At 38.1% G+C, this 12,454-nt stretch overlaps 1 protein-coding gene and 1 non-coding gene across 4 annotated transcripts in view; both read left to right on the plus strand.

Annotated features, from left to right (window-relative positions):
• FGF12 (fibroblast growth factor 12) overlaps positions 1–12,454 on the plus strand; it is a 614,102-nt gene that overhangs the window by 429,764 nt on the left and 171,884 nt on the right. The window lies entirely within an intron of this gene.
• Positions 7,633–7,766, plus strand: LOC136380255 (small nucleolar RNA SNORA51). The gene has a single exon (XR_010746926.1). It is a non-coding gene; the product is annotated as a small nucleolar RNA SNORA51 (small nucleolar RNA).

Here is a 12,454-nt window from a genome sequence, read left to right on the forward strand (position 1 = left end):
AATAGGTACTCAATAAAATTTTATTTAATGAATGAATGAATGAAGCACTAATTTTTAGCTCTTGTCTCTCTTTGCCTGTTGAGTTTTAGGGGGACTCTGTTTCTTTAAAACCCTACCTGCAAGATAAGAAGAACACTTATTGTACTTCCCTGAGGCTTGGCTTACCCTAGAAGGATTCTACTCCCTGCCCAGGGATTGCCAGTTCTAAACGGCCCCCTTCCTGATATCACAGACACCTTTTTATTGCCTTAGTTTGTTCACAGTAAAAATTTAGAACCCCATTTCTTTGTATTTTCAACATCTCACCTTAATTTATTTAGGGACAGTGACTTCTCTAATCGTTTTGGCCTAATGCATTTGGCAGGCTCTCATGTTGAGTAACTGTGGACAATGTTTAGGGATTCTTAATCTTTTTATGCTGCGGTGAACTATTTTGATAGTCTTGTGAAGCCTATGAATTCCCTTTTCAAAATAATGTTTTTAATGCATAAAATAAATAACATCAAAGATTAATAAGGAGACTGATTACACTGAAATGTACTTCTCTACAACTCTCACTTCTCATGACTGCCCCTAGAGAAGACCTGGCTGGACTAACACTGACTGCCAGCCTGCTCCCAGGCTCTAGCCCCGGGCACAGTTAGAAGGTGGGTAGACTGGTTGTCCAAGCTTGTGATGTTGTGCTAACCTATCTGGGCCTCTGTGTTTAAGCTAAAAATTGAGGTAATCTGTCAGGTAACCTTCCAAAAAACTTTTTTGTTGAACTTTAAATTTACCTGTACTAGAGATACGTTTCAGCAGATATCCAATTTGGGTCTAATGTAGGTTATCCCTGCAGTGATTGTGGATCATTATCATTACATAAGTGCCACTGGTGACAAATGCTGGGAGGTGAGTGGCCACGTGACAAAGGATTTAGGACGCTCAATCTGCAGGGGCTAATAGCAGTGGTTCCGGTGCCTTTTCGAGCCAGCCCTGAGGTCGTAGAAAGGACTGCCTGTGCTCCCCTAGGCTTTGCTGGAGTTTCCACTGGCTTTTGTGAGAGATGAACACCAGCCATAGAGAATATAGGCCCCAGTAAGACAATGAATGAGTGCATGGAAGAAAAGTAAGGAGCATAAACATCAGAGAAGTTGTGACCCCAATACTGAAATTAAAACCTCCCAGTAAGGAAATGTCCAATGGAATTCAGGTATATGTAGACAGTGGAAAGAAGCTTAATCTCGGAGCTGAAAGAGTCAAGTTCAAGTGCTAATTCAGTGTTTTGTGCTTTTGCCTATTGCACAAAGGGCACTATTTAAAATTTCATGGGCCATTCTCACTGTCTGAAGTCACTCAGTTCCCCTCATATTGTAAATTTAGCAGGGAATGTTTGATTAGTAAGCACTTATTGAGTACTTGCCATGTGTCAGCACAGTTAAAGCATAGTTAGGAACTGGGCGATGTCCTGCAGAATGCCCAGTCAGAATTAAACCCTCAGTGTATGTTTGACAATTCCGGTAGCCCCTTTGCTGTGTTCCTGTATATGTAAGTATGGTGTCCTTCACCTATTCTTTCGGCTTGATATTCAGAAGTAGATTAAATTCCTCCATTTTTTATTCAGTATGCATTAGAAGGGAAACAATCTTAGGAATATTTAGAATACATGAACGAATAAGCTGTATCCTCAAGCACTATACAAGCACACATTTACATAGAACCAATCTGTATGATAATCACAAACCATTCTATTCCATATGCCTCAGCACATGAGTCCAGTTTAAATATACAAGGTGTAGTAAAAAATGATACTATTTGGGCTACAAATTTTCTCAGATTGGTGGGAGCAGAAAAGCTGTTCCTACAGTTGCCCTTTCCTTAGTCTTCAATGAACATCCCTGATTTCTTCTGCCTATCGGAACCGTTCTCATCCAAATTGCAAGTAAAAACCTACCTCTTCTGTGAAGCATTGTTCTGAATGTCACCAAATACCGACATTTGTTCCTTCTTTTATGTTCACCTCCCTCTAGTGTATCCCTTAATCACCTTCATTGTCCATTTACCTCTTTCTCTGGTTAATTATACATTCCATGAGATCAGGCGACGGATATTTTTTTTTTCTTTCTTTTTGCTAAATCATCTACTTCAGTACCTTGCAAATAGCAGTATGCAATAATGGTTGAGCAATGAATGAGTGAACAAATGAGTAAATGCAGCTGAAAGAATATTACTTCTTTATTCAATAAAAATTTTGGAATGACTCCTAGGCAACCATGTACTGTGCAGCTTTCTACCTTGGCTCTATGTACCACAGTGAACTTGTATTTGTTGCCACAGCACTTACGGTCTAAGTCAGTAATTTTCAACTGATGTGCCACAGAATTGTTAAAACATGTAATACCTGACCTTTTAGTCAGGAGCATTGAACTCTTTTTCCTTAGATTAAAAAAATGACAACAGCCAATACAACAATAGCCGTCCAGTGTGAATCAAATCAAAATTATGCCTATTTTTTTGTTAGATTGGCAAAAAAATATGCTTAGTAATTAGCTTATGTGTGTCATGATATGAAAAAGATTGAAAATTGGTGGGCTAAGTTATAATAACACTTATGAATGTCCTCTCAGTGTTAAAAAATATGTATCCAGTAATGTAGGGATTCTATCACTTTTGAGAATGAATGGAAAAATCTGTGGCTTTTCAAAAGGTAACACTCAAAATATAGAAATTTAACTTTTGAGATTTTCTGTGGGCATTAAGAAAACAACATGATTCTGCTATCAGTGTCTCAAAAATATTAGACATATGAATTGTATCAAAATAGCACTGCCTTGCCCTGGCCGGTTGGCTCAGCGGTAGAGCGTCAGCCTGGCGTGCAGGGGACCCGGGTTCATTTCCCGGCCAGGACACATGGGAGAAGCGCCCATTTGCTTCTCCACCCCCCCCTTCCTCTCTGTCTCTCTCTTCCCCTCCTGCAGCCCGGGCTCCATTGGAGCGGAGATGGCCCGGGCGCTGGGGATGGCTCCTTGGCCTCTGCCCCAGGCGCTGGAGTGGCTCTGGTCGTGGCAGAGCGACACCCCGGAGGGGCAGAGCATCGCCCCCTGGTGAGCAGAGCGTAGCCCCTGGTGGGCGTGCCAGGTGGATCCCGGTCGGGCGCATGCGGGAGTCTGTCTGACTGTCTCTCCCCGTTTCCAGCTTCAGAAAAATACAAAAAAAAAAAAAAAAAAAAAAAAAAAAAAAAAGCACTGCGCCTGACCAGGCGGTAGCACAGTGGATAGAGCATCGGACTGGGACGCAGAGAACCAGGTTCAAAATCCTGAGGTCACCAGCTTGAATATGGGTTCATCTGGTTTGAGCAAAGCTCACCAGCTTGAGCCCAAGGTCACTGGCTTGAGCAAGGGGTTACTCGGTCTGCTGTAGCACATATGAGAAAGCAATTAATAAACAACTAAAGTGCTGCAACAAAAAATTGATGCTTCTCATCTCTTTCCCATCCTGTCTCTCTGTCCCTATCTATCCCTCTCTCTGACTCTCACTCTTTGTCAAAAACAAGAAAAAAAACCACAAAAAACTGCCAATTTGGGGCACGCCAGAGGTGCCATTACAGTCTCAAAACAACTCCTGTATGGCCTTGTCCAAACCATTTCTTGCTTGAAATCCTCTATTTTATAAACTACTTATTATTCCTCCACAAATGAGTATTCTGAGGACTAATTACTGTGAAGCACTTTGCAAATGAAAGACCTATGTAATTTCTAAGTGATATTTCGAAATATGCCAGGGAATACTGACAAAAGCCCCCATTTGCTGAAGCCTGCATTGAAGTATTAAGCTCCCGCTGTAGAACAGTACCTCTGGGGAGTTTCATACATTCTTTTCTTTAGATATGTGAATTGGCAATTAAAAATAAGTGTATTGTAGTAGTCCTTGTGGTGCCAGTCAAGAAATCTGCATTGAACAACATGGTATTTGGTCTTTGAGTTTCAATTACCAAAGAGTACACTTTGTCCTCTTCAGAGTATTGCATCTGAACCAGTGTAGCAATCCAACATCTTGCTTTTTTCCTTTAATTTTATTATTATTATTTTTTGGTGTAGGATATTTTTAGAAAAAGTGAAATGAAACATTACTTAATGTGGATGGACAGTCACTCAGATATCCAGAATTATGCTTTTTTCCTTCAAAAATTTTCGCTTTATAGGGTATTTTCAGAAAAGTGAATGAAATATTCCTGTTTGTGGATTATTACTCAAATTGCAGAATTTTAGCCAGATAGGTTCCTTTGTCCTTTCTATTTTCTTTTGAAGCTGGAATATTTGGACATGCATTGAGTTTAATACTGTAATTGTGCTTCATAGCATGTGCGGGTAGAAGGGGTAGTGAATGAATAGCCTTGCTATGCTCAACAGAAGCCTAGATAATTAAACTTACACAAAGCAGTTTGAACGAAGTTCTCTCATTTTGGGCCATTCTGTTGATTATCTTGATTTTATTCTGTTTGTAAACCTGTATGTAAGCCTGTGTTCTCTGGTTTGTGCTAAAAGCTGTCCAACAATAATGATATCAGTGCAAATGAGATAAGAGGATTAGACTGTACCACTCCAAATTTCCATCATGGGTTTTTGTTTTTCTTTCCCTGAAATGTAAGCTTTGGACTTTAAAGATTTATTTTCTTTTGTTTTCATATTTGAATGCATCAAATTTGCATCATGTTTTTAAAGAGATTATAGAAGCTTTATACAAAATTATAGGATACTTGTGTGTACTAGATTTGAATTGCATAATAATGTTTTTTATAAAGAACTATTATAAAGAAAGTAGCTATGAAACTAAAGATATAAATATTAATGTCCTATGTTTTGAAGTTTTGTTTTCTTATTAAATCATGATGATTTTTGAAGATTTGGTTTCAAAGTACAGTAGATAAAATATTTGTAATGCAGTGTTTTTATAAACCAGACTTGTATTGGGATGTCTGTCAAATATGGGAATGTTTGTGATAAAAGTAGTCTCTGTACAAAGTCTTGATTTTGACAAATATCTTAGGGAAGAAATAATTTGATTTTATATTAAATTGACTATTAGAAAAGACCAAATCTAGATTTACCTTTAAAAACATTCCATGACCCTGACCAGGCGGTGGCACAGTGGACAGAGTGTTGGACTGGGACACGGAGGACCCTGGTTTGAAACCCCAAGGTCACTGGCTGGAGCGCAGACTCATCTGGCTTGAGTGTAGGCTCACCAGCTTGAGCAGGGAATTGCTGGCTTGAGTGTGGGATCATAGACATAACCCCATGGTCACTGGCTTGAAGCTCAAGGTCACTGGCTTAAGCCCTAGGTTGCTGACTTGAGCAAGCAGTCACTCACTCTGCTGTAGTCCCCTGGTCAAGGCACATATGAGATAATGAACAGCGAAGGTGCCGCAATGAAGAATTGATGCTTCTGATCTCTCTCCCTTCCTGTCTGTCTGTCCCTCTTTCTGTCTCTGTCACACACACACAAAAATAATAATACCATCAAATAACTATTTTTGGTTAGTATATTTTGCTCTAGTTTCTTTTCAAAACATTTCATTAGTGTCTAATCAATAGTGTTGCTGCTATGATTATATTCAGCTGCTCTTAATTGGAGAGAAAATTAGGGAAGAAATGTAGACCTTAATCTGATCCATCAGATTTTTGGTCTTTGATTTTTTTTTTTTTAGTATAACACCTTTTTATTTATTTATTTAATTTGTTTTGGGTTTTACCTCTCTTGACAACTTCTATAGAAAAAATGGCATCTAAATCCTATAGAGTCATAGGACAGTGATTCTAGTTGGGTAAAGACTAGGGAGATGCTTACCATTTAGTTGGTGCCAATGGTTATTTCAAACTGATGTCCTAGTCTGATTTCTAGTTCTATTTCTGCTGCTGATCCAAGCCTTTTCCTGAAGGCTCTGAGCAAGGTTCTCTTGGATAGGTTTGCCTTTGTAAGCCCAAGAGAAGGAGTGAGAGCTGGCAAGTGGCAAGGGAGCAAGGCAGGGTCCATGCCTCCTTTCTTTGGATCATTTTGAGGTTCAAAGCTCTATCATTTTGTGTCACTAGAAACACTATACTTATATCTTCAGAGACTGCTAATCTTTGTAGGATATTAAATCTCTTAGATTCCACTGGTATTATTTGAAGATAGAGCCCCATGGCCAAAATTTTCAGGGGCTGTGTCCCAAGAAACCAAGCTGTTTGATGACAATCTTATTCTTTCTGCCCAAAGAAACCCTCTAAGTGGTAAACAGTGTGTATTTATGGAGTGATACTCTATTTTATCTGGCAGTAGTTACCCAATCTGATTAAGGTTCACTTGCCCTTTTCCATTGAAAGTATTACTGTTGCTTATTTTATTGTTTTATTTTATATTTTAACAGTGTTTACCTATCCATTCATTACTCTCTCCCAACTAAAATATGTTGGAAAACAAGGAATAAAGGAAGGGAGGAAGGAAGGGAAGGAAGAAAGGAAAAGAGTGGGGAGGGAGGGAGGGAAAGGGAAGAGAGAGAGAGAGAGAGAGAGAGAGAGAGAGAGAGAGAGAGAGAAAGGAAGAAAGAAAGAAAGAAAGAAAAGAAAAAGATACCACTCTAAACATTCAAAAGAGAAATCATTTCTTTTTATGAAATTTCTTAAACTTATAAGTGAACAAATTCCTCTGCTTTCTTATGATCTGATATTTGTAGTTTAACCAATCTAAGTTGTCTTATTTCTTTGTCTAAGAAGAAAGGAAGCTAAACATGTACAAAGGAGAAAGGTTAGAGTGGCACTGGTCACAAAAAGTGAGAGCTAGGAAAAGCACCCCTGAATGAAAAAAAAAATAGAAAAGGTCAGGGGGTGTTAAATATATATTAGAAAAACTAATACAGAAAAAAAGGAGAGTTTGAGAGGTGCAAAAATCTCTAGGTCTTTACTGAATCATAAATAGCAATTTAGTATTTTATACTCCTGAGAAACCCAGTTTACTAATGTTTTACTCAACTAAGTTGTTTTCTTCAAGATCTCACAGAATTTGGCACTTCTTTTTGATACAGAATATCTCAATCTGGTGGCACATCAAATCAGTAGAATTTCTCCTGAATCAAATTGAAATAGAAGATGTGGGCATACAGTGATGGAAAGATATGTTAGGTTTTATTTTAGAAAACCCTTTTGAACTTGCGTTAGAATTTAGCAATAGAGAGAGGACTAGCAAGCCCTACACACTTATACATCATTTTCTCTTCCCTTCAAAAATTGTAACAAGTAAATTTTATATCATTTTCTTTCATTTCCCAAGAGAAAGTGTTTTTCAGTTTCCACAGCCTGCCATTATTTTTCCTTTAGAAGACATCACGTGGATTTAGAATTATATTAACCACAGAAAACTTTGATTGACTTAAATAAAACCTCTCTCCCCTACTTGTATTTCTCCTTTGAAAGGCATCTAAATAAAATTCTGAACTCTTAATCAAAATCACCTCTGTAGAAGTCGGTTATTTCACTGACTGTACACACATATATACATGTGTATGTTTTTATACAGATGGGAGAGCCAGTTAGAGAGAGAGAGAGAGAGAGAGAGATTAAAATTACAAACCAGAAAATAGTAGAGACTTTTAAAATATTTCCCCCCCCCCCAGGCTCCTTACTCCAGGTGCCTACCACAGGCTGGGTTCTTAACCTGACAATACAGAAGGAGGAGGCAGAGTAAAAACACCCCACAAACACCTCAGTGCAGGCATGTTGCCCGGTTTGTATTGTGAAGGGGGGGGGGCATGGAAAGAAAACAAGAGAGAAAAAAAATTTCTCCCATATTTACTTCACTACTTTAGATATTAAGCCAATTGTATACTTATTTGAATAAATGAATATTTTTTTCTATAATATTTACTTGTTATTTATTTCCTTTACAAAAAATTGGAAAAGAAAGATGACTCAGTGGAACATATTGTTTTGGTCTGTGACTGTATAATGCCAGACGAGTCTGTGAACATTGAAAATAAATATTGGTTCGTGTTCTTGATACTGTGCCCAACACAGAGCTACCACACATTGGGAAAGAAAACTACAGTTTGGCAATAGCTAGTTCAGTCAATATGTAAACCAAGTAATCTCTTATTAAGTCACTGGTATCGTGCTGAATGATGTGACAGTGAATGATTTTAAATTTAGCATGGGTATAACTAAAATTTGGTTTCAACTTTAGCCATTTTTATATTTTGGTGGGATGTACCTGCACATATTTTGAGATTTGACTGTGAAATCATGTTCCATTGCCTTCCTATTTCCATTTCAATGGTATTTTGAATTGGGTTAGACACATGGTTCTAATGCTCATTTATTACAAATATTGTTAACTATGGCACATTGCTTTTATGAGGAGTTTGGGAAAACACTTTTTTCCTTTTCCTTTAAGATTTTATTAGTTTATTGCCAAAGGTTATATAATATTAATATTTTGTCTTAAAACTTGGAAAGAGTATATCTTTGTGGCTAGTTTACATCTGTAATATTTATTTTCCCTTACTCATTTCCAAAGGTTTCTCATATATAAGGTCTACTGGAAAGTTCTGTCCATTTTTGGAATAAAACAAAATACAAATTTTTCTTACCATCAATAAACTTTATTAAATAATATAATTGCTATTATTATTAATGATTTCTTGCCAACGTGAGGGCAATTTATATATCCTATTTTTGAAAAATGTTTTTATCTTTTGATGCGAAAAATTGAACCAGTGCTTGTTTGATACCTTCTTCATTTTTGAATTTTTTGCCCTTCAAAAAATTTTGTAAGGACAAAAACAAGTGACACTCGGTGTTATTTCCTCACCAAACACTTTTAATAAATTTCTACTGCTTCTGTAGCATTTCTTCCTTGTTGAAATTCATAAAAATTACAGTGGCGTAAATGAACTTAATCAGTAGCCATGGGTACACTATCGCTTCACACATAAGACTAACGTGAATCAACTTTGTTTTAGTTAATTTGCTACGTCAGTATGTATACATTAAGTGATAAAAATAGAGAGGCACACATGCGCCAAATAAACATGTGCTTACGTGTCGAAACTTGTTGTGATATAAACGGACAGAACTTTCCGGTAGACCTTATATATACCTTTTGATCTGTATTAGTAATCCAACACTTCCAAGAGTATTCATTTGAAGGAAAAGTCTATTAGTGAGGAAATATCCTGGGACACGCCTCTGACTATAGTGCTAATTAAAAGAAAAAGTAACACCCACAAGATTCCTAAACTCTTATGTTGACAAAATAATTTAAAAATAAAGAGCATTTCATATGTCCAGATACTTTCAGATATTTTTAATATCTAAAAAGCTCTCCTAGATAGTGGTCTGAAATCACCAGATGACCATAGAAGAAGACATTTATTCATATAAAAATAATGTGCAGTCCATGAACTGGTCAGATGATAATTTAATGCTTTTTAATGAGCAAGGGCTAATGACAGTGTGTATGTAGATAGGCTGATAGATACACAAAAATATATATAAATACATTTATACAGGTATTTACAAGTAAATGTAAATAACTATAGATTATTAAAAAGGATATAATCTATATAAAACTGGTAGGGAACACTTTTTTATATATAAAGCATCTCTTTAATAAAATATAACATAGGAACCTGTCTATTCTGTGTAGCATGTGGATATTTCCAGCTTCTTACACAAAGAAATAAGAGTGGTGATGTCATAATGGGGTGAAGATTCGAAGTTCCTGACCCTGCTGCTTACTAGCAGTGCAGTTTGGGTGATCAATTCTCCTCTGAGTCTCTGCCACATATATTCTCTAAAATAGCAATTTTAATCTTCACTGTGCCCCCTACTGGGATATTGTGAGGATCAAATGAAGTAATGACCCTGAAAGGACCCCAGAGAACCTAAAGTGCAACTCATTGATAGATGGTGATATTGTTTGAATGCTTTAGTGCTCAATAAGTTATAGCATGTGTTAAAGATAAAAATAGACATGTCCATATAATTTTTTCAGGCTACTCAGAACAGAGGTCAGAATAGACCACAAAATACCTATTTCTGCCCTCTTCTTACACATTATCCAGAGATACTCTGTTATGAGATTTATAACTCTTGTAAATGACCCTGTAATTAATGTAGTATGGAGCCCACTGTATTACACTGACAGATTAATTCTACTTTTTCCCCTAGTGAAGAGTGAACTAATATGTATATGTTGAGCATCTAATATGTGTCCACTGTATTATTTACACTAATTAATATTAATATTAATTAGAGCCTGACCAGGCAGTGGCGCAGTGGAGGATAGTGCATCGTACTGGGACTTGGAGGACCCAGGTTTGAGACCGGGAGGTCGCCAGCTTGAGCGTGGGCTCAGCAGCTTGAGTGCATGGTCGCTGGCTTCAGCATAGACTCAAAGACATGACCTCATGGTCGCTGACTTTAGCCCAAACATTCTGGCTTGAAGTCCAAGGTCACTGGCTTGAGCAAGGGGTCACTCACTCTGCTGTAGCCCCCCAGTCAAGGCACATAGCAGTCAATGAACAACTAGGGTGCCACAACAAAGAATTGATGCCTCTCATCTCTCTCCCTTCTTGTCTGTATGTCCCTATCTGTCCCTCTCTCTGACTCTTTCCCTGTCTCGGTCTAAACAAACAAACAAAAAATATGTATCTTAATATATATATATATTACAAACTTAGAAATTAGATTTTATTATGCCAATTTTCTAGAATGTAAACAGAAGTTTTAAAGTGGTAACTTACACCATAAGAGGTGGAGTTGACAATCCCACTTTAGCCTCTGTTCTTTCCTCTGCAGGCTGGGTCAGGTTTCTGCTGTACCCAGCAAGATCCCAATTCACTTCTCATACGTGTCAGATTTAAGTGGTCTTTGTATTTGCTTGTTTGAATTCCCTGAGTTGTTTTTCTTTCCATGTTTCAATGGCAGCGATTACTTCTTTCTCCTCCTCTTCTTTTTCTCCTCCTCCTCCTCCTCCTCCCCCTCCTCCTCCTCCTCCTCCTCCTCCTCCTTCTTTCTTCTTCTTCTTCTCTTACTGATTTGAGAGAGGAGAGATGTTGTTCCAGGTCCTCTTCTTGTTATTCTTACCTTTTTTTGGCACAAAAACTAAGAGGTGCTATCCCATCCTACCTCTACTAACCATCTTTCACATTGCTATTTTTGTTTTGTTTTTCTTTTTTTAATTGACTTTTAGAGAGAGAAGGAGAGAGAGAAAGAAACATTGATTTATTGTTCCACCTACTCATGCTTGATTCTTGTATGTGTCCAATTCAAGGATCAAACCCACAACCTCAGCATATCAGGATGACACTCGAACCAACTGAGGTGACTGGCCAGGGCCTCCTTTGTTTTCTTTATAGCACTTGTCACTGTCTAAAATCATTTATATTTTTATCTGAGTATTAGTTGACACTTCTAGTAGAATATAAGCTTGCTCCTGCAACCCAGCTTATAGAGTGGGCTTGGAACAATAGATGTAAAAACAAGCAAATTTGAATGAATAACTGATTTTTAGCTGTCTCTTTTTTTTTTTTTTTCATTTTTCTGAAGCTGGAAACGGGGAGAGACAGTCAGACAGACTCCCGCATGCGCCTGACCGGGATCCACCTGGCACGCCCACCATGGGGCGACGCTCTGCCCACCAGGGGGCGATGCTCTGCCCATCCTGGGCGTCGCCATATTGCGACCAGAGCCACTCTAGCGCCTGGGGCAGAGGCCACAGAGCCATCCCCAGCGCCCGGGCCATCTTTGCTCCAATGGAGCCTTGGCTGCGGGAGGGGAAGAGAGAGACAGAGTGGAAAGTGCGGCGGAGGGGTGGAGAAGCAAATGGGCACTTCTCCTGTGTGCCCTGGCTGGGAATCGAACCCGGGTCCTCTGCACGCTAGGCCGACACTCTACCGCTGAGCCAACCGGCCAGGGCCTTTAGCTGTCTCTTAAAATCTATTTTCTAAGTTGAGGTTAATCAAATAATTTTAAATGTAACTTTCAGTTTCCTGGGTGATTATCAATATTTTTCCTGCATCCTACATAATTTCTTGCAAGGATTTTGTGGTGCCAATAGGCTTGCGTACTGGTGAATAATTTGAATTTATGCTAGGACAGCAGGAACAGTGTGGTGGTTATTAACCATGCTATAAAGCAAAGCATGCAAGACATGATACACATGAAAACTCACGACGAAGTTCTGAAGACATTTAAAAAACAAGGAGAGTGCTTAGATTTTCATTATGTAGTTTGTAGCCAATCTTTAAAATACAGTTCAAAATATGAAAGTAAATCTATGAAAATGTTTCATGTGCCTTGGAAACAAACAAGCTACTTTGGGATAGAAAATGTGGGATAGAGATAGTAACTGGAGATTTTTGTCTACATTGCTATTGAAAACTAAAAACTTAGCTCAACTGGCTTGAATTATCTATCATAGCCAGAATTCTAATTATAAA

This window comes from Saccopteryx leptura, chromosome 8, assembly GCF_036850995.1.
Source record: "Saccopteryx leptura isolate mSacLep1 chromosome 8, mSacLep1_pri_phased_curated, whole genome shotgun sequence".
In the NCBI taxonomy this organism is placed as follows: Eukaryota; Metazoa; Chordata; class Mammalia; order Chiroptera; family Emballonuridae; genus Saccopteryx; species Saccopteryx leptura.